Source organism: Somniosus microcephalus, chromosome 1, assembly GCF_052327205.1.
Source record: "Somniosus microcephalus isolate GS21.2 chromosome 1, FLI_Smic_1.0, whole genome shotgun sequence".
Lineage (NCBI taxonomy): Eukaryota > Metazoa > Chordata > Chondrichthyes > Squaliformes > Somniosidae > Somniosus > Somniosus microcephalus.
Genome location: NC_140987.1, coordinates 190534124 through 190557495, shown reverse-complemented (window position 1 = coordinate 190557495; position 23372 = coordinate 190534124). Strand labels below are relative to the sequence as shown.

Here is a 23372-nt window from a genome sequence, read left to right as displayed (position 1 = left end):
CTCTTCGGCATCTTGGGTGATTCAAAATGGCGCCTCCCGCGCTTTTTCTTCTTCCCCAATGTAATAAAATGGCACCTCCCGCGCTTTTCTTTCTTCCCCAATGGAATAAAATGGCGCCTCCCGCGCTTTTCCTTCTTCCCCTTGCTGCCACGCTGCTCCTAGCGTTCTACAGGGTAATGGCGGCTTCGGCGCGTCTCACTTTTCCTTCCCCGCGTTCTATCCTCTCCACGCTGCCCTGTTCTTGAGCATCGACCGTGCCCTGTGCGCTCCACCCTCTCTCTCTCTCTTCCTCCCGACGACGCTGCACGGCCCCTTTGCAGAGCCGCTCGATCGAGCCCGAGCCCGCCGCAGTCCGGAAGGGTCAGCGCACTACCTGCTACCAGCACGACTTGCTGGAACACCTCGACTGGGGAGCCAGGCCCAGCTCTCCACAGCCTCCCCTGCAACTCTCCGATGGATCCCTGGGCGGTTGCCCGCGGTCAACGCCCGCCGTTCTGACTTCGACCTCCAAGAAGCTTCTCTTCAGGGAAAAGATCCCCGTGAGGTGATGCAGTACTGCAGGTGAGTTCAAACCTGCCCGTCGCCAGTGTAGTGTCCGAGGATCAATAATACTCAGACTGCAGGAGAACAATAAAACAGGTATTTACTGAACAGAGAGTAATTCAAGACTGAAATACAGAAGCCTGCTATGGCTTTATATACAGGGGTGGTCACTGCCGGTACTGCAGTATAGAATCAGTTCTTCTCTTAAAGGTACATACACAACAAATGGCATTTCAGCAGCAAGATATAAAAGCAACATTATTGTGAGAGAAGTTAGGGAATAATCATCGTCACTTAGCTCAGCAACTGTAATGTGAGGTTTCCCGCAACTTTCACATTGCCGTGTATGTTGTCTCCAAGTATAATTTCCTCTAATAAATCTATAAGCAAAGACTCTGGCCTAGAAATTCGATAAAACTCGAAAACGGACGGTGCCACCACGAACTAAAGTTAATTACCGCCCGTAAAAAGAGCACAGGCAACATCGTTATTTTGGTGCTGTCTACTGATTTAAATGAGCGCAGCGCAGAAGCTCCCATGCAATGCGCTCTTTCAGGCGGTAAGATCAGCAGGAGGCTGAAGGTCGGGTCTAATCTATTTGTGCGGCATTCTCTGTAAATTGCTATTTATTGAAGTGAAGTGCAATGTTTTCGGTTATGTTTCTCGTCTTTTGTGGGTTGACAGAGAAGTTATGCAAGGTAAATCAAAGCCTAAAAATACACTAATGTCATATTTTTAAAGAATGCAACCAATATTTATGATTCTACTCCCTGGAATACAAATAAAATCAACCTATTCTTTTAATATGCATACATAGTGAATAAGCTTTGTTATTATAGAGCCTTTTCACGGGAAGTCTTTTTAGGAGTATATCTCTCTAGAAAGTAACCGGTTAAGCATTTTGAAAGGGTAATGGTGTACTGGAATTAGGAGATTTGCTTGCAATACTGGAAGTCAGAGCCGGCATAGGTGATCCATGATTCCTCCCTGAATAGACCAAGAGATGTGAAAAGTTTGCTGGATACCCTGAACAACTGAATATAGATACAAGTAAATGCAGATGTACAAATTCTTTCAGAAACAAAAAAGTCGTTAGCTCTCCTTTATTTGAAAATGTAATTAAGCACACACCTGCTACTTCAGAGGAACAGGATGGATATTTAACACAGACATTTGTAACAATAACAGTAAACATTTACAAAACCCAAATGACATGAATCAGTCATTCATGAAAGAAAGACTTATGAAATAATACTGAGCGGCCTATGGGTGGCGCTGTCCAGGGAGAGTGTAAATACTCAGGCATGGGCCCAGCTTGCGCAAGACATTCTTAACAGGAACTAGTGAAGGACACAACTAGACCTCCATGTTGTAAAACAGTTGATTAAAGCTTTGTTTAACGCTTAGACCAAGTGCCTAGTAGTTTTCTTACGTCAATTTAATCAACTGAAACTTGCTCCACACTCTCAGTGATTTTGGGAACAGATGGCTATGACTCAAACGGTAGAAGGGAACCAGACGTAGTAATCAATCCATCATGGAGAAACTACTCAGACCCGCCCATCTTGACCTGGACCCGAATTCACCTACAACTGCTAAGGTATTGAAACACTGGTATCATACCTTCACCTTCAGCAACTTCCTCGGGGCTTGTGGTGAGAATGTTCCTGATAATTTACAAATGCTTGCCAATTATGTATCTCCTCATGTGTTTGACTATATCAAAAACTGTGTAGACTATGACTCCGCTCTCCAAATACTGCAGCAACTGTATGTTAAGGCCCCAAACGAAATTTTTGCTCGACACTTACTGGCCACAACTCAACAACAACCCTGGGTATCACTTGACGAATTCCTTCAAAAGCTTCGCAGGCTCAGCAAAGACTGTAATCTCAAAGCTGTCTCAGCTGAGCAGTACCAGGAGGAATTAATTCGTGATTCTTTTATTAATGGAATTGCGTCTCCCTTCATACGCCAGCATCTGTTGGAGAATAAAACCCTCAAGTTACAAGCTGCCTATGACCAGGCATATTCTCTGGACTTAGCAAAAAAAATGCAGATGCCTATCTTTTACCATGTGCACAGGCTGCTGCTATCACTTTTAGTGACTCCTCCGATAAGCCTCAGGCGGAAGCCCTCACTGATGATGACTCTATCCTAGCTGATGATGACCCTACCCTAGCGGTATCTTGGCAATCTAAAAAGAAGTGTTTCTTCTGTGGCAGTGCATTTCACTATAGGAAATCTTGTCCTGACCGTAATGCAACCTGCAACCATTGCAGTAAGAAAGGTCACTTTTCTAAAGTATGTCAGTCAAGAGCCTCTCCTAGGGTTACAGCTGCTATCAATAAAACTGCTCCTTCCCCAAGAGCCACTACTAATGTTACAGCTGTCAAGTATAAAACTGCCCCTCCTCCCATCACAGCTGTTTTTCCCCAAAGCCTGTCCCATGCAGCCATGAAGGTTTCGATAAATGGACACTTTTTGAGTGCACTAATCGACTCATGTAGGTCTGACAGCTTCATCAGTGAGCAGGCTGTCAGTAAGTTAAAACTGCGTATTTACCCCTCGGACAGGGAAAGTGCAATGGCTCTGACGACACTGACCATCAACTCTTCCGGCTTTTCTCTTGTCGACCTTATTCTCAGTGGCTGCACTTATTTCTCCACCCGGCTTGGGGTGCTCAAAAACCTGTGCAGTGATGTGCTCCTGGGACAGGATTTCCAGAAGCAACACAAAAGACTCACTTTCGAGTTTGGAGGGTCAAAGCCGGAGCTTACTATTTCCAAAGTACCGTCTTGTGCGCTTTCGGCGGCTTCGCTCAACAAGCCCTCCTTGTTTGCCAATCTTTCCCCCCCGATGTAAGCCCATAGTCACTAAATCACGACATTTCAGTCAAGATGATCTATCCTTTATCGAGGCAAAAATCTCTCGCCTTCTTGCAGACGGTATCATTGAGCCATGTTCATCTTCCTGGCGGGCTCAAGTCGTTGTTAAAAATCCTCTGAAGCAACACAAGAAACGTCTTTGCATCGATTACTCGCAAACTATTAACCAGTATACTGACCTGGATGCTTACCCACTACAGTACCACGCATCGATGACATGGTCAATAACCTTGCCAACTACAGGGTATTTTCAACTTTTGACTTAAAGAGCGCATATCATCAAGTACTGTTCTGTACCGATGGACATTGTGACATCCTGGATGTTTTTACATGCAATAGCACCCTCTGGTGGCGGTTATTGTGTTAACAGTTTGTAAGCTGGAAAGGTCATCTGTTCCTTTCTTCCTGTGTGAGGTCATTTGACCTTTGTTCCTTTCTTCCTGTGAGAGGTCATTTGACCTTCTTACCTTTCTTCCTGTTGACCCCAGGAAGCAGTTTTACCAGGAAGAACCTGACTTAAGTAATGGAGAATTCCATGAGGGATTTTCAATCCAGTGTAATCTGACTTCATATGTTAGGCCAAACGCAATATCTGTATCTTTAGTTCTTAGCATAATAGCAATGTTGTCAGAGTAATATTTTGATAATACTATGTTTGTAAAAGGTTAATATTTAATAGTTACAGAAGTTAGTTCAAATGTTAGTTAGTTATACAATTAGTCTATTCTACTGTTGTAAATATGTTTATATCTTGTGTAATATTGAATGTGTAGTACTCAGTTTATGTACAAAACATACTTTGTCTTTGTTTAGTTTCACAAATTTGTTCAAGTAAAAGCTTCAAAACAGCAACCGCTTCAGGAAGAATTATTATGAATGAGTGTTTAACTTGCTGGATAGCTAGATAGGAGCACGTCTAGCGCGGCCAGTACAAGTACTGTTAAAGGACTCTGACAAGATGTATACGGCCTTTGAGGCCAACGGTCGGCTTTACCAGTTTTGTCGCCTTCCGTTTGAGGTTACCAATTCGGTGGCCGTCTTTCAACGGGCAATGGACAGCCTAGTCAAACAGGAGAGCTTAACGGACACTTTTCCATATCTGGATAATATCACCATTGCTGGTCATGACCAGGAGCACGATGCCAACCTCCAGAAATTTCTTGATGTTCACCGTCGTGGCAACTTAACCTTAAATGAGTCCAAATCCGTGAAATCAGTACCATCAATCAACATCCTTGGCTACTGGGTGGGCAATGGTGTCATCAAACCGGATCCGGAGCGACTTCGTCCACTTCAGGAGCGTCCTCCTCCTACGAATCTCGGCTCTCTTCGTCGGGCCCTCGGCATGTTCATCTATTATGCAAAGTGGATACCCCACTTTTCCGACAAGATCCAGCCCCTGCTTCACGCGAAGTCATTTCCATTGGAGGCAATGGCTATTTAAGCTTTCGACCTCCTCAAGCAACAACTGGAAAAAGCCACGCTTCATTCCATCGATGAAAATCTCCCTTTCGTGGTCGACTGCGATGCATCGTTGGTGGCGATCTCGGCTACCTTGAATCAAGGTGGTCGACCCATTGCATTTCTGTCCAGAACTTTGCAGGGTAGCGAGCTCCATTATCCTCCTGTCGAGAAGGAGGCTACAGCTATCATCGAAGCAGTACGTAAATGGAGTCATTTTCTCGCTCGTCGCCATTTCACGCTTATAACCGATCAGCGCTCCGTGGTCTGGATAAATAGAAACGAACTAAGGTCAAGAATAACAAGATACAGCTCTGGAGAATGGAATTGGCCGCCTTTGGCTACACCATACATCATTGACCCGGCAAAGATAATGTGGCCCCGGATACCCTCACGCATGCATTCTGCTCTTCCACGTCAATTTTGACTCTTGCGGATCTTCATACCGATTTATGCCATCCTGGCGTTACCCGCATGTTACACTTTGTGTGATCTAAAAATCTCTCATTTTCTACTGAAGACGTGAAAAGAACATGCTCCACTTGTAGAATTTGCGCGGAATTAAAACCACAATTCTTCCGTCCATCGGATGGCTCGCTCATACACGCTACACAGCCTATGCAGCGACTCAGCATTGACTTTAAAGGGCCACTGCCTTCTTCAACGCTAAACACCTACTTGCTTACTATGGTGGACAAATATTCACGCTTTCCCTTTGCTTTCCCCTGTCCCAATATGCTTACTTCCACATTGATCAAATGCCTCGATCAGGTCGTTTCCCTTTGCGGTATGGCCAATTTCATCCACTCTGATCGGGGTCCCTCCTTCATGTCAAGCGAACTCAAAAGTTATCTTTCCCAATGGGGAATCGCCACAAGTAAAACGACACATCATCCTATTGGAAACGGACAAGCACTAAGGTCACACAACCTACCAGACCAGCAGTGGGAAACTATGCTCCCTAACTTGTTCCATCAGGTCTCTCCTTTCTACATCCACCAATGTTACTCCTCACGAACGATTCTTCGGGTTCTAGCGTCGCTCCACTCATGGGACGTCCCTACCATCATGGTTGGCAACTCCTGGCCCCGTGCTGCTCCAAAGATTCGTCCGATCCTCCAAGAGTGATCCCCTCGTTGACGAAGTGGAACTAACGGATGTCAAGCCTACATACGGTACCCTGATGGCCGGGAGTCTACAGTTTCACTTCGAGATCTGGCTCCCTGCCCAACCGGTCCCACGGACCCAATCGATAGAGGGATCCGTATTAATGACACCGATACTCTGCACTCCTCCGAGGATGACGCCCTACCCGGGACATCAAGGGATCAGCCAGCTACTCTGCCGGATCAACCCGGGGAACAGAGCGCTCCCCGTGGGACGCCGGTCAATCACCGACCACTGAGCAGGATGAAGCCAGCTCTGCGCCTGTGGGGGCCCGCACCCGGAGTCACAATCTCCCCAGTCCCCCTCAGGTCGATCAAGGCGACACAGGCTCTGCCAGCCCGGCAGTACGAACCAAGCGACCCCAGGACCTAGACACGGTCCGAGGAGACGTGCCTTCCAGCCACAAATGGAGATCCAAACGACTGCGGCTATTCGTAGTCCAATTAATTCGATAGAAGGCAGTCGCCGGACTACCAATCCTTCAGGCGGGAAGAATGACATGAATCAGTTATTCATGAATGAAAGACTTATGAAATAATACTGAGCGGCCTACGGGTGGCGCTGTCCAGGGAGAGTATAAATACTCGGGCACGGGCCCAGCTTGCGCAGGACATTCTTAACAGGAACTAGTGAATGACACAACTAGACCTCCATGTTGTAAAACAGTTGATTAAAGCTTTGTTTAATGCTTAGACCAAGTGCCTAGTAGTTTTCTTACGTCACCAAATATCATTTAATTTCTAGTTTACTGACATAACTGCAAGCGCTTATTAGTAAGATTTGAAAATCTGGTGTACAACTGTACATTTTGCATTACACAATTAATAATGGATCGGGCCTTTAGATGCAGTACAAGTATCGCAGACTATTTGTAACCATATGCTGTTCTGTACACATTACGTATCAGAACTCACTAATCTGCTCCAGTTGAATGCTGTCTTGTAATGTGTATAGAAAAGGCATTCAATCTGCAGATGTGTTTCTGCAGCACTGACCATGAGCCATTTCACTGGACTGGAGATACTATGCATAGATATTGAAGACTTTGGTGGAGATCTATAGATCTCTGCCGCTTTCTCCCAGGTTTATGCGCTGGCAACGGCTGCACGCACAGGCGTACTTTGGAGAGAGCGGTAAAGGAGCGACAATGCCCAAAATCGCTCAGCGTGCGTCAATTTGGCGTTGCACGCCAATTAACATCACGCTCTTGATCATTAAAACATTTGAGGCGAGCGCAGGCAACGGCAACACTGCCAACCTGCCCAATCTGGCGGCCACATTCCACGCCGGAAGTGAGACAGCTGCCATTTTTTTCTTCAAAATTGGCCTTAACGCTAAAGGTTCCAATTTCATGGACCCTGTGTTTAGAATTCTCAATCTTGGCACAGAGACAACAGCTCTAAGTTTGTCTCTAATAGTATCAATCAACAGAAGACCCACGAATTTCAGTATCCCTATTTATTATGGACTTTATATTATTCATTATGACTACAATATTTCATTTTGCATCGGCACTACAGTTAAAGTGTAAATGCAGACATAATCTGAAGTCAGGAGCAGACCTGACACCAGAACAAAGCAGAGCGAGTATCCCTGAAGGAGTGTAACTCTGTTTCACTTTAGAGTCAGTTTGGGTCTTAAGATCCAACTTACACTACACAAAACAGCTTCACACTAATACTAAACTTATAGAGAATGATTTTTCTGACCTTCGCCCCAGAAAACTCTCATTTTCTGAGTTCAACGGTCAGGAGAACGGGGAACGGAGACCTGGTGAAACAGGTCTACTCTCCCTTTATGTCACCCTACGATTTCTGAGGCTTCCCTAGGTGGAACAGAGTTGAATCTGCGTCTGCAATAGATGCAGGCCCATCATAGTCATGTAAGTGAAAGAGGTAGGGCATCTCCAGCCTCATTTTCCTTCTCGTCAGCCTCTTGGGTGCCCAATTAGGGGAGCACCCAATGAAACAAGGCATTAGGACTAATATCAGGACCAATGCCAACCAGACGGTCTGCGGGGCCCTGGGAGCAGCCCATAGGCTGAACAGGAAAGTGTTATTTAACATATTTCCCTACCACAGCATTAATCTTAAAACCTCAGTGTGCTACTTTCCAGCAGCTGCCAGAAGACCCTGACACCAGTGGCTAGAAATGCAATACAGCTGCATTCTAATTCTCCACCACTGCCCCCTCCCCTCCACCGCCCCCCCCCCCCAACCCTCCATCTTGACAGCGCTAAGCCCTGCCAGAGGCAGATCTGTGCCAATGATCCCTCGAGCCATATTAATGGCCCAGGACAAGTAGCAGCCTTACTGGCTTTGAGAGGCAGAGTGTACTTCAGGTGCTTATGCCTGTCTAGCAGCAAGGCGAATGGGATAGGAAAATGGGCCCGGTAGTCTAAATTCACGACAAAATGCAATCTGAAGAGAGACAAGGCAAAGAATACATTTTTTTTATTGCAATGAATAATTTGATTTTACATTGATTAAAAATTAAATGAAAATGTATGTAGTAGTATATAACCTTTAATCAGCACAAACATTTATGCATTTATTCTTCTGCAATTGTTCTTGTGTTTTAAAATCTGCTAAATTGGTTCAATACATCAAGATTTAAAAGGTGAACATACAGTAATTTTTCAACTTAGATAGTTGATTGTGTTGTAAAGTTTTATTTAAATGAACTATTTACAATTTATTTACTGATATTACATATTGATACTTGAGAGGATTTGGGAGGAATCCTCAATGGATATCCCCTGCCACAAAGCCCCAGATGTTGTTTGAACATTCCCCTTATGATGGTCTTAAGTTGGATCTATGGAAGTATATGTGATGAAAATCTGCCAGGCTAAGGAATAGGACTGGAGAATTCTTGCCAATACGTGCAATGCATCAGCCCAGATAAAATACAGGCCAAAAATCCATTGGCACATCCTGGCATTAGTGCAGAGATGAATCCTCCCAGGTCCTCTGTGACTGACCTTATCAGCAGGTGGTCCCTTACTTTGGAATGGCAATGGCAGGCACATGCACCACTACAGGCATGTCTCAAGCACCCACCTGCCAAAGAGACCACAAAATGCAGTGAACAATGGCCAACTAAGGATGGGATGTTGGGGCTTCTTCCGGAAGGTATGGAAGATTTCCCCTAAAAACCCCTCCCACCCATGTAAGGGGGCCATATTTAAATCATTTTCTGTTGGCATCCAGGCCAGAATCACTGCTTAGGGTCTGCTACCGCCATTTGGCAACCTGGTACATCATCGCTGAGTCCCTCAGAGATGGGGGTGCAGGAACTCTAGGCATGTGGAGTCCACGCCCCCATCCCTATTCCCTCCTACACTGCTGGCCTTAAGGGGAGTAATTCCACCTCTTCCAAAGCTCAGATTCTCCAATGCCAGGCCGGATCCCAGGTCCTGGCCTAATATCCCGCCCTTCTGGAGTTATGGTGGGAGTGCACCAGAACGGCCACAGATTTTCAAATTTATACCTCTACATATATGAGTGAACCCATGTTGTACAATGTCCACAAGTGCATCTAATCTCTCCCATAAAACTAAGTTACAACATCCTGCATGCTCTGGGACTCTAATGGGCCAAAAGAGACAGCATCTGTGACCTCTAGAAGATATGTTACCCTCGCCTCTATTGCCCAGTGAAGCATATATGCAGATTATAAATTGCCTCCCACTGTCTGAATATACTTCGTGGTACATCGGTTGCTTTCATATGCCTTCAGCTGCACTAGGTACCTCATCTAGGACAGATATCACTTCCCCATGATCACATTCTTGTTCTGAACCTGCAAATAAAGAGACATGGATGAATCAGTTGTGCAGGTCAAAGGATAAGGATTTGTTTAATTTGCATATGACTATATGTAGATGGAATGACAAGGTAAAATAACACATTGTAAACTATATGAACAGTAATGAAGTTTGAAATGAGTTCATGAAAATTTTAATTCTAGCAGATTTCCTGTATTATAGCTCGCAGTAAGTTAGATATACTTTTTATAATGGCAGCAGTGTTATACCTCAGCATGCTAAACATTATTCTGCTGCTAAAGTGGAGCTTTGTTTAATATGATTTGTCCCTTTAAGGTCACAGCATCTAATTGCTGTTAATTGGCACATTCTGAACGCAATAATAGATAATTGCTTCTTTTAGAAACTTTGGCCTAGAAATTCATTGTAGCCACTTTTGGGGCGGTAAAGTCGGGCGGCCGCTAAAGTTTGCGCCCGCCGCCAAATCGAGGCCACTTCTCCGATATTCATTAGCTTCGCCCTAAGAGTTTGCTCGAGCGCTAAAACTGGCGCTGCACGCCTCTCTTTAGGCGCTAAGCCGGCGGGCCGTGGCGCTAAACCGGAAGTTGGGCGCAGGGCAGGTGCGGCGAGCTGCTGATTGACGGCAGACACTCTGGCTACGGTGAGCTCTTAAAGGGGGAGGGTGGATTTGTTTTTTTGAAAGGCCGACACTGGTGTATTTGTGGTTTCCCGGCACACCAGTCCCAGTCCCAGTCGTCATCCTCCTCCTCCTCCTCCTCCTCCCAGCCAGCCATACCATTTCTAGTACAGGAGGGCCCTTTAGTTTGTGCTCCCCGCGGCCCGCATCGGCTGTGTACCGTTCCATTTCACAGTCGTTAGGGCCGCCCGGCGCACAATGGGCCGGCGCGAGTGAAGTTCCGGTTCGGGGCGCACAAAGGGCGTTGCACGATGAAATGACATCATGATCTGCGCGCGCAGCAGGTCGCGCACTACGACTTTGCGCCGGCGCTAAATGTGTACTGAAGTTGGGGCGAGGCGCAGATCGCGCTGCGCCCGGGCGCTAAGCGCCTAGCGCTCGAGATCTATTCCTCCTAAGGCGCTAACGGCTGGCGCGCCCAACTGAATTTCTAGGCCTTTATCTTGAAATGCTACTTGTTTATTGTTGGGTTCCCTGGGGTTGATTTTAACACCCAGCGAATTTTGGGTAAGCAGAGAAGCTTCATCAACATGCCGCTAGTTAGCTGCCCCTCTGAAACTGGGGGAAAGCAGCAGCTGGCTGGTGGGTGAGAGTGGAGGTTTAAGCAGCTGGAGGGCACCAGCCAGTACCAAAGGAATGCTCACTAGCAAGTCAGAAGGACAGGGTTTCTCCTGCTCCTTCTAGCCCTAAGAAGGAAAGATTAGCACTTACTTTGGAGGACCATTTTGTCCTTCCGACAGCTGCCAATCTGCCTTCACTTGGTAGGAAAGCCATGGCAGCTTTCCTGTTCTGGATTAAAATGCAATCAGGGTCCCGTTGACATAATGGGACCCCAATTTGCGTAAATTTATGAGGCTCCTGTCTGCTTCCGGTGGTCGCCTCAGCCTCTTAACTACAGTAAGCAGTTAAAATGGTGGCCAGTGGGATTAGGGAAGTTAAGGCTGAACACTCCATTTTAAAGACCCATTCCCACTGGACGGGGTGGGTGACAATTCCCCACCCCATCTATTGCGTTGTGATTTCTTGTTTTACGAAGATGATCTTTGAGTCAGTCAGTGCAAGTATGAGATAGACCTTTCTCAAAATATCATCCGATCTCCAACCTCTCTTTCCGCTCCAAAATCCTTAAACATGTTGTTGCCTCCCAGATTTATGATCATCTTTCCTGCACCTCATTGCTTGAATCCCTCCAATCAGGTTTCTGTCCCTCCCATAGCACCGAAATGGCCCTAACCAATCACAAACGATATTTTCTGTCGCTGTGACCCTGTCCATTATACCGCTTAATCCTTTCTGATGCCTGTGACACATCTGATCACACCATCCTCCTCCAACATCTGCCCTCTGTTGTCCAGTGAAACTGTCCTTGCTTGATTACACTCTTACTTATCCGAATGTAGCCACAGCATCTCTACCAATAGCTTTCTTCCCACTCTTGCATAGTCACCTCCAGAGTTCCCTAAAGATCTATCCTTAGCCCCCTCCTTTATCTCATCTACATGTTGCCCCTTGGCAGTATCATCCACAGATATGGGGATAGCTTCCACATGTGCACTGATGACACCCAGGTGTACCTCTCTATCAACTCTCTCGACCCCTCCACTGCCTCTGCGCTGTCACACTGCTTGTCTGATATCCAGTCTTGGATGATCTGCAATTTATACAACACATTTTGTGCAATATGCAACTGTAATAGCTGAGATTGCAATATCTAAAGTATTAGAGGTAGATTCATAAAATAATGTAACACTTACCATAATCAGTAGCACCAGATGATAGATCAGGTCCAAGTTCCATAAATTGGAAGAACTGAACCATCCTCTGTTCTATTCCGCCAAGTTTTCTTCTTGGCTATGTTTGCTTTTGACTGTGTCTTGTTCAGTGAGTCTTTTGTTGAGCTTGATTTTTGTGTCTGGTCTTGATAAATTCACCAGTAGTCTTCAGGTAGTATTGCAACACTTTTTGGTTCAATGCACAAATATCTTCAATGGCTTACAGTTGTAGATATGCAACACTTTATTCCTAGAAACAAATCTTTAATTTTGATAACTGAAAAGCGTACTATTGAAGCCATAGGTATCTGTACTAATCACCTTCTTTGATTCTTTGCTATCTATATGCTGTGAAAAGAGCATTTGCCCAATAAAGAGCCCTATCAAAAACATTAATTTACCATTCGCTTCAGGTGATAACTTCCTGTAAGTTTTAATTTTAGATTTCCAACATTTGAATTTTTTCTTTTCATCTCCAACATTCAAACTCCGTAACCTGACTGTTTCAACCGAGGCTAGCAAATTCAAGTGACTGACGATAATGGAACTTAAACTCATGAACATCTGGTTGAGGATCAGAAACTCCCAACCCGAAAACAGGTTGCCTCTGGGTGATGTATGTTTGTAGGGTGTATATAATGTGGTAGTGGAGGAAATGTGGAAATGGCGCTCCAATATGCAAATATACAAGTACTTGAGTTTAAGACAAGAGAACTGCAGTAACCTAATTTCATTTAGATTAAAATGCTTGTTTTTTGTACTATTATTTAACACTGTTTGCAAATTAACATTTAAATTTCAATTGCTTCAGACCTTTCCATCTGTAAAAATGATCTAGAAAATTCTGACCACACTGATGCCTTTCACATGTTAATCTTAAACAAATAGTTTACAGTGCCTGACTCATACTGGAGGAAATCCCTTAACAGTTGTTATTAATTCCAACGTTTAACTGGCACAAAGCTAAGTGCCATCTACAAAATAGAACAGATGCAGATGTTGGAAAAAAAGGTAAACAATCATCATATGGCTTGCAGCCAGATTCTAAGTAGATATATTAAACCCCAACTGAAGTGCATTTCCCCTATGGACTATACTTATTGCCACTTCATTTCCTACGTACTTTATCTGCAGTGTCGATCCTAGCACAGGGCTATTTTCAGTCTTTTTCTGACCCCTGGGGCCTAGCACTACCATAACAGCCATTAGTAGAGGGAATTGTGTGTGTCTGACATGGTCTGAAACCAATTATTATATATTTTCTTCAGAATGATACCCAAGTCTACTGGGAATCAGCAATCATGAAATAATTTACCTCCTGATTTAATTCTTCCTGCACAAATTAGTTGTAGATTGTGCCGGCTGTACACAGCTGCATGTGACAAATTTCTGCCTTATCAAGATTATACTTCAAATCTTAAAAGAGAAGAAATAGATGAGCCTGGGGAATCCTGCTGTCTTTTGTGTTCTAAAAATCCATTGACAACTTGATCAGATATACTTATCATATCTATTCTCTGTAGATGGAAAATAACTAAACAAGAAAAGAATGCTCAATACAGCAAGGAAAAATATCTGAAGGACGCAAATATCCTGTGTTCAGAAATTTAACATTCGTCTGCGTTTTCATATTATATAGTGCTAACTCTTTTTGGGCTTTAAGAATATATCAGAATCCAAACAACATACAGTGGTTTCCCCCACCGCTATCACCTCACCTTTCAAAACTGCAGTCATCAACTAGAGCTTAAAAAGCCCATCCTCAGCTGCTCCAACTTCTCCCAATTACCACACCATCTCCAATCTTCAATTCCGCTCTAAGGTGCTGGAACGTATTGTTGCCACTGAGCTTCATGTCCACCTCTTCTGTTCTAGGTTCATTAATCTGTCTTCGAGCTATGGTCAAAGTCACCAATAACATTCTGTGACTGTGACTGTGGAGCTTTGTCCTCCTAGACTACGTCATGGCCTTCCATGTGGTCAATCACACTATCCTCCTAAACTTCCACTCCTCCGTAATTCACCATTTAGCCTTCATATGGTTCTATTCCTACATGTCCAAACGCAGCCAGCATATATCCTGTGTTGCTCATTTATATGCTGCATCATGATCCACAAACCCGAGACAAGCTTTCATATGGCAATGATATCCAGTTTTATGTGTCCAACATCGCCCACACTTTGACAACTGCTGCTGTGCTGTCTGACTGCTTGTCAGACATCAAACGATCAATGAGCCAAAATGTTCTGGAGCTAGATCAAAGCCATCCGGTGTCCCTCCATGGCTTCTCTTCACCCTTCCTCTGCAACCACCTCCAGCCCCATGTCTCTGCATGCTCCCTCTGCTCTTCTGATCTTGGTCTACTGTGTGCTTGCCCCCTTACTTAACTCCACACTTTTTGAATTTCTCTTACTAACCACCTCTGCCTTCCTAGATCTCTCCCCACCTTTAAAAGTCTTCCACTATGCTTTCAGCCACCTCCTTCAACTCCTTTCCATAATCCTCGCCATGAAGTGTATTGGGATGTGTTTGCTACATTAAAAGCATTGGCCCTGAATTTGCAGTCGGGATGATGACGAACTGGCAGCATTTGCCGTCATTCTGCCTTTGAAACTGACCACAACTTCGGGATTTGGCGCATGTGCAGGCGCATGCAGAAATCCTGAAGTTGTGGTCTGTCATTAACAAATCCGAAACAGGCTGCGCGCTGCGCACCCCCTCACACAGAGCTGGCAATCTGTGTAATCAGCCAAATCAAGGAAACTAACGAAAACTTTGGCTCTTCCGCAGTAAGTACGCCATAAATTTCCCACTAAAAGTTAGACCTAAAAGGGATTAGGTGCAACTGGGATTTTGACAGCATTATTACTGTTAAACAAATGTTAAGGGTCTGGAAAACTAATTTTAATTTTGTGCAGTGTGAAATTCATCCATTTTAATAAAAACTAAAATTAAGAAAAAAAAAAATTTTAAAAGAAGGCTTTTCCATTTTTATTTCATGTGAGAGCCCCAATCTCTGTTTTGCTCTCTTTAACATTTTTTAAAAAGTTAGAATTTTAAGAGCTTACCCACCTCCTTTGTTCGCTGTCTGCGAGAATTCTGCTTTTTGATTGGCTGCTCAGACAGCTTGTTGACATCACAGCAGTTTGCACAAGGGGATCCCCACTATACTTAGTTGATTTAAACTGAAGGTCAGAAAACCCAAAGTTCTCGACACAGGGATCATGATATCCTTGTGCGAAGCGTACTTCGGGGCCAGCAGCGAACGCCTTCTCTTCACTGCTGACCGCAAATTCCAGGCCATTAAATTGTGGTAGAGATAGTATTCACTGCATCAGACTTGTCTGGATGTCTAGGAATGGTATATATAGTAAATGCTAAATTGTAATTATTATAACTTGCTCAGAGTTACTTGAACTAAGGTAACATTGGATATTTAAGTTAACTATAAACAACCTGATTTAAATGAAATTCTAAACTACATTAAATCCTGTTCACCCACTGGACCCTTTATCTTTCTTCTACCCACGCGTTCCCCCCACCCCCGTAAAGCACCTCAACATATTTTCTATGTTAAAGGCACTATATAAATGCAAGTTGCAGTCTTTGTTATATAAATTACACTAACTGCATAATAGTGGACTTTTCAGTTTTAAAAAATGTCCAATAAGTTGCATTTATTCTACAACAACAACTTATATTTATAGCACCTTCAACGTAGTAAAATGTCCCACGGCGCTTCACAGGAATGTGACACCGAGCCACATAAGGAGAAATTAGGGTGGGTGACCAAAAACTTGGTCAAAGAGGTAGGTTTTAAGGAGCGTCGTAAAGGAGGAAAGAGAGGTAGCGAGGCAGAGGGGTTTAGGCAGGGAATTCCAGAGCTTAGGGCCTAGGCAACAGAAGGCACGGCCACCAATGTTTGAGCGATTATAATCAGGGATGTTCAACAGGGCAGAATTAGAGGAGCACAGATATCTCAGGGGGTTGTGGGGCTGATGGAGATTACAGAGATAGGGAGGGGCGAAGCCATGGAGGGATTTGAAAACAAGGATGAGAATCATACATAAACTGCACTCTTAAGAAGACATTAAAGCATGCATGAATTACCACTCTAGTGGCTTAGTGGGAAAGTGTGCTATGTCGCATGACACTGAACCCAGAAGATTTTAAGTCCAACCCATTGCCCCTGGAACTATACTCATGCATAAATAGCTTCCAAAAAAGGAAGAGAGTAAGGAGAGAAATTAAGATTGAAAGTGAAAAAATAAATCCAATGTAATCACTGGCATTTACAGTAATGACTCAAATGATTAAAACTGTACTAAACGTGGTAATTCTCAGCTTGATACATGAAAATACTGTACCAACTGTAGTGACAAAAAAAATCTGTATTCATCATTATAGTGCATGGTCTTCAAATAATAATTCCTTTCCTGCAAGGAAGCCATGTTAAAAGACAACTAGATCTTAATTAAAATTTGATGGGCAAATGGACCAATTAACATTGTATTTACTTTTTGTGTCTAACAATCTAATGACCAGAAACTACACACAGACCACTCTAGCCACATTACCAAAGCCCAGATATAATGATGTTGCAATGTTACAATCAACCATTCTCCAGTGGCAAGCCCTTCTTTTATATGGTACTGTATATGGTTGCAGACATAAATAAGCAACCTTCCAGCTCACAAATTAGCTGACTCCTCCCTATTTTTTTCCATCCTCTCTTGAAGATGCTGATTTATGCTAAGGTACAATACAATACAATACATTGTACAATATTTGAAGTCCTCACTCAAGCTGCCATTCTGCATGTGTGAGCTTAGACTGTGAATGTCAAAGGCAAATATAAGAGCCATCACAGCCAAGTCTGATCAAGCACTACAATAGCATAGAAACATAGAAGATAGGAGCAGGAGTAGGCCATTCGGCCCCTCGAGCCTGCTCCGCCATTCAATTCGATCATGGCTGATCATCCAAATTCAGTACCCGGTCCTTGCTTTCTCCCCATACCACTTGAACCCTTTAGCCTTAAGAAATATATCCAACTCCTTCTTGAATATATATAATGAACTGGCCCCCACCGCCTTCTGTGGTAAAGAGTTCCACAGGTTCACCATGCTCTGGGTGAAGAAATTCCTCCTCATTTCTGTCCTAAATGGCCTACCCTTTATCCTTAGACTGTGTCCCCTGGTTCTGGACTCCCCGACCATCGGGAACATCCTTCCTGCATCTAGTCTGTCCAGTCCTGTCAGAATTTTATAAGTTTCAATGAGATCACCTTTCATTCCTCTAAACTCCAGCGAGTACAAGCCCAATCGACCCAATCTCTCCTCATACGTCATTCCTGCCATCCCAGGTATCAGCCTGGCGAATCTTCGCTGAACTCCCTCCATGGCAAAAACATGATAAGGCGACCAAAACTGCACACAATACTCAAGATGTGGTCTCACCAAGGCCCTGCACAACTGCAGCAAGACACCCTTGTTCCTGTACTCAAACCCTCTCGCTACGAAGGCCAACATACCATTTGCCTTCTTAACCGCCTGCTGCACCTGCATGCTTACCTTCAGCGACTGGTGCACAAGGACGCCCAGGTCTCGTTGCACTTCCCCATCTCCCAATCTATTGCCATTTAGATAATAATCTGCCTTCCTGTTTTTGACACCAAAGTGGACAACCTCACATTTATCCACGTTATATTGCATCTGCCATGTTTCTGCCCAATCACCCAACATGTCCAAATCATTCTGGAGTTTCTTGAAATCCTCCTCGCAGCACACACGCCCACCCAGCTTTGTGTCGTCTGCAAATTTGGAAATATTGGGGCAGAAATTCGGGTCGGGATCTTGCCGCGCGTGCAAGCCCCCGATCTGCACTTACCCGACGCGCCTGCCGTTCACCTCCAGGGACGCCTGGAATTCCTTTTTGAAACAGAAGAATCCCGGGCAGCGTCTGACGTCACGCCGCCCAGGAGTGCAGCCAGCGCGAAGCCTGTAGCGCGCTGTGCAACTGAGACATGCCCCTTGAGGTCTCAGTTTAATAGGACACGCCCCCAATGTTTCTCACAAGCTGAAAAGCATTTTTACATGCAGAGCAGCATTTCAAATAGGTTTTTGGTATTTTTATGAAGCTTTTGGTAACTTTTATAAACTTTTAAAAACATTTACATTATTTTGAAGAATCTGAAGTAGTTTTAAACAGAATTAAAGCAATTTAAAGACTTTTAAAAGCCCTGAAAGAATTTTTTTCATTCCATTCATTTATTTATTTAGCAACGTCGTCGTCATACGTGTCTTCACACTGTTCCCTTTGGGGAACTGTATGAAGTGGTGGAAGGATTTATGGCTGTGATTAACGCTCTTTCCGTGACCATAACCATCTTTGAACCAGCCATTAGGGTGGTTAGTCCTATGGCGGGAGGGTTTTACGGGCTCCCACAAGCTATACAAGGAGGGGGGGCCACCCACACCCACGGATGCAAATATCCCACTGGATGTCAACCCAGAATTTAGAGCCAGAGCTCCGACTCCACTTGCCGGGACTGTCTGGAGCGGGGTTTGAAACCCTACCCCGTCTGGCCCAGCGGCGGGGATCCTACCGCTACACCAAAGGCCCAATCCAATTAGCAACGTGAAATGGCTGGAATGAGCACAATTCACGGCATTAAAAGAACTCACAATTGAACTGATGATGACCTCAGCAATCTCAACGAGGTGGAGGTGCAGCGCCTGCTCATCATTGGTAATGAGAAGTCAAAGGCGCCGCAAAAAGGACAGATGATAGCTTGGTCTTTCAAGTGGCAGCATAGGGCTCCAGTCACGGGGAGGGAAAAGGCGCAGGAAACGTATGGGTGTCACCTTTTGCGCGGAGTGGGCCTTTTGCATAGCGGTAAGCATCCCCGCCACTGGGCCAGAAGGAGTAGGGTTTCGAACCCCGCTCCAGACAGTCCCGGCAAGTGGAGTCGGAGCTCCAACTATAAATTCTGGGTGGACATCCAGCGGGATACTTGCGTCCGCGGGTGGTCCCCCCCCCTCAGATGGGTTGTGGGAGCCCGTAAAACCCTCACGCCATAGGACTAACCACCCTAATGGCTGGTATGAAGATGGTTATGGTCACGGAAGGAGCGTTAACGTGGCCAGAAATCCTTCCACCACTTCATACAGTTCCCGAAAGGGAACAGTGTGAGGATACGTACGACGATGACCTCTTGCGCAATGCCCCTCCTTGGACCCTCAGTCGCAGATGCGAGGGGGCAAATCGTGCAATTGTTAAATTTCATTTTATTGACATGTAAAATGTTGGCCCAGTAATTCCGTTCCAAACGCGAGAGTACGGTCGGGGTACTCACACGTCTGGCCGGAGGAAATGCCGGTTTTCAGCATGCACAGCGCATGCGGGGAAAACCGGCATTTCCTGTCCTCTGAACGAAGGGGTTCAGAGGCAGAACGCGTGCGACTGCACAGGCAGCACGTGCGCAGTAAAATTCGCCGGTTTCATTCATGCTTTCAGTGAGGTTAAGTCCTTACAACTTACACATGAAAAAAGCATGAGTACAGTTGCTCCAGAGGCTGCGGAGGAAGATATATTTTATCGTGGAGCTTCTGAAAGGTAATATTTTTGTTTGGGAAAGGGAGGAAAGTTATTTTAAGAAATGCTGAGGTAAGTTTTAAAGTTTATTTTTGTTTTTTAAAACGGGTTTTCAGTACTGTAGGTAGAAGGAGCAATTGTGGCTATGTGAATTGAATTTGCTGTGTTTATTAAATGTGAAAATGACTCCAACATTTTTAAGAAAGAAACTTTTCATCAGTAATATATTCTTTTAAGTAATTATGTATGTATGTCTGTATATATTCCTTTGCGTATATGTATGTATATATTCCTTTACTTATATGTGTATGAATGTATGTATTTAATTATGACTTTCAGAGAAAGTAACTTATTGGAAAATCATAATTAAATACATACATTCATACACAAGTAAAGGAATATATACATATACATAAAGGAATATATACGGACATACATACATAATTACTTAAAAGAATATATTACTGATGAAAAGTTTCTTTCTTAAAAATGTTGGAAATGTTACATTACTCATTTTAGAACAGTCATTTTCACATTTAATAAACACAGCAAATTCAATTCACACAGCCACAATTGCTCCTTCTACCTACAGTACTGAAAACCCGTTTAAAAAAAAAAAATTAAACTTTAAAACTTACCTCATCATTTCTTAAAATAACTTTCCTCCCTTTCCCAAACAAAAATATTGCCTTTCAGAAGCTCCACGATAAAATATATCTTCCTCCGCAGCCTCTGGAGCAACTTTACACATGCTTTCTTCATGTGTAAGTTGTAAGGACTTAACCTCACTGAATCCATGAATGAAATCGACGAAGTTCACTGCGCACGCGCTGCCTGTGCAGTCGCACGCGCTGTGCCTCTGAACCCCTTCGCTCAGTGGACAGGAAATGCCGGTTTTCCCCGCATGCGCTGTGCATGCTGAAAACCGGCATTTCCTCCGGCCAGACGCGTGAGTACCCCGACCGTACTCACGCGTTTGGAACGGAATTACTGGGCCATTACATCTAGTTCCCTTGTCCAGATCACTTATATAGTAAATAGCTGGGGTCCAAAGACCGATCCCTGCGGTACCCCACTAGTCACTGCCTGCCACTCGGAAAAAGACCCGTTTATTCCAACTCTTTGCTTTCTGTCTGCCAACCAGTTCTCTATCCAAGTCAATACCTTGCCCCCAATCCCATGTGCCTTAACTTTACACGCTAATCTCTTATGCAGGACCTTATCGAAGGCCTTCTGAAAGTCCAGATACACCACATCCTCCACTGGTTCTCCCTTAGCTATTTCACCAGTTACATCCTCAAAAAATTCCTGTAGATTAGTCAAGCACGATTTACCTTTTGTGAATCCATGTTGACTTTGTCCGATCCTGTCACTGTTTTCCAAGTGCTCTGCTATTACATCCTTTATAATGGACTCTAGCATCTTCCCCACTACCGATGTCAGGCTTACCAGTCTGTACTTCCCTGTTTTCTCTCTACCACCTTTTTTGAATAGTGGGGTAACATTAGCTACCCTCCAATCCATGGGTACTGTTCCAGGTTCCATCGAATGTTGGAAGATGATCAGCAATGCATCTATTATTTCTAGGGCCACTTCCTTAAGTACCCTAGGATGTAGATTATCAGGCCCTGGGGATTTATCGGCCTTCAGTCCCGTCAATTTCCCTACAAATACTGATTTCATTCAATTCCTCCCTCTCATTAGACCCTATGTTGCCCGACATCTCTGGGAGGTTATTTGTGTCCTTCTCTGTGAAGACAGAACCAAAGTATGTATTTAATTGGTCTGCCATTTCTTTGTTCCCCATTATAATTTCCCCTGCTTGAGTTCCCCAATCTTTTTTTCTTCACATATCTATAAAAGCTTTTACAGTCAGTTTTTATGTTCCCTGCAAGCTTACTCTCATATTCTATTTTCCCCTTCTTAATTAATCCCTTTGTCCTCCTTTGTTGAATCCTAAATTGCTCCCAATCCTCAGGATTATTGCTTTTTCTGGCCAATTTATATGTCCTCTCCTTGGATCTTATGCTATCCCTAATTTCCCTTGTTAGCCACGGTAGAGTCACCGTTTTTGTTTTATTTTTATGCCAAACTGGGATGAACAAATTCTGTAGTTCATCCATGCGGTCTTTGAATGTTTGCCATTGCCTATCCACCGTCAACCCTTTGAGTGACATTCCCCAATCAATCCTACCCAACTCGCGCCTCAGACCATCGTAGTTTCCTTTATTTAAATTTAGGACCCTAGTCTCTGAGTCAACTACTTCATTCTCCATCTTAATGAAGAATTCGATCATATTATGATCGCTCTGACCCAAGGGGTCTTGTACAACAAGATTGCTAATTAATCCTTTCTCGTTACATAATACCCAGTCTAAGATGGCCTGATCTCTGGTTGGTTCTTCGACATATTGGTCCAGGAAACCATCCTGTAAACACTCCAGGAATTCCTCCTCCACAGTATTGTTACTAATTTGGTTAGCCCAATCTATATGTAGATTAAAGTCACCCATGATGACTGCTCTGCCCTTATTGCACGCTTCTTTAATTTCCCTTTTAATGCCATCCCCAACCTCTGCCTTACTATTTGGAGGTTTATATACCACTCCCACTAACGTTTTCTGCCCCTTGGTATTTCTCAATTCTACCCATACAGATCCCACATCATCAGAGCTAATATCCTTCCTTACAATTGTGTTAATCCCTTCTTTAACCAGTAATGCTACCCCACCTCCCTTTCCTTTTTGCCTATTTTTCCTGAATATCAAATACCCCTGGATGTTGAGTTCCCAGCCTTGGTCATCCTTGAGCCACGTTTCCGTAATCCCAACCAAATCATATTCGTTTACCTCTATTTGCGCAGCCAATTCATTCACCTTATTACGAATGCACCTCGCATTAAGACACAAAGCCTTCAGGCTTATTTTTTTAACGCTCTTAGACCTATTATAACTATTATTTACTGTGGCCATGTTTGATTTAAACCCTTGATTTCTCTGACTGCCACTTTTGTTTTTCTCCTTCCTTTTTTTTGCTTTTATCCTTGTTTCCCTTTCCTCTGTCCCCTTGCTTAGGTTCCCAACCCCCTGCCATCTTAGTTTAAACCCTTCCCCAGAGCACTAGCAAACACTCCCTATAGGATATCGGTTCCAGTCCTGCCCAGGTGCAAACCGTCCGGTTTGAACTGGTCCCACCTCTCCTAGAACCGGTTCCAATGTCCCAGGAACTTGAATCCCTCCCCCTGGCACCATTCCTCTAGCCACATATTCATCTGAAATATCCTTCTATTTCTACTCTGACTAGCACGTGGCACTGGTAGCAATCCTGAGATTACTACCTTTGAGGTCCTATTTTTTTATTTACCTCCTAACTCCCTATATTCAGCTTTTAGGACCTCATCCTGGTTTTTACCTATATCGTTGGTACCTATATGCACGACGACAACTGGCTGTTCACCCTCCCCTTCCAAAATGTTCTG

The 23372-nt window shown here is 44.2% G+C and overlaps 1 protein-coding gene and 1 long non-coding RNA gene across 3 annotated transcripts in view; both read right to left on the bottom strand.

Moving 5' to 3' along the window:
• Positions 1-23372, bottom strand: part of kiaa0825 (KIAA0825 ortholog) — a 755168-nt gene that overhangs the window by 586090 nt on the left and 145706 nt on the right. The gene's annotated exons all lie outside the window — the stretch shown is intronic.
• On the bottom strand, positions 8496-18488 carry LOC147124527 (uncharacterized). The gene is made up of 2 exons (XR_015078492.1): positions 12280-18488; positions 8496-9863 (listed from the first exon to the last, which is right to left on the bottom strand). It is a non-coding gene; the product is annotated as an uncharacterized LOC147124527 (long non-coding RNA).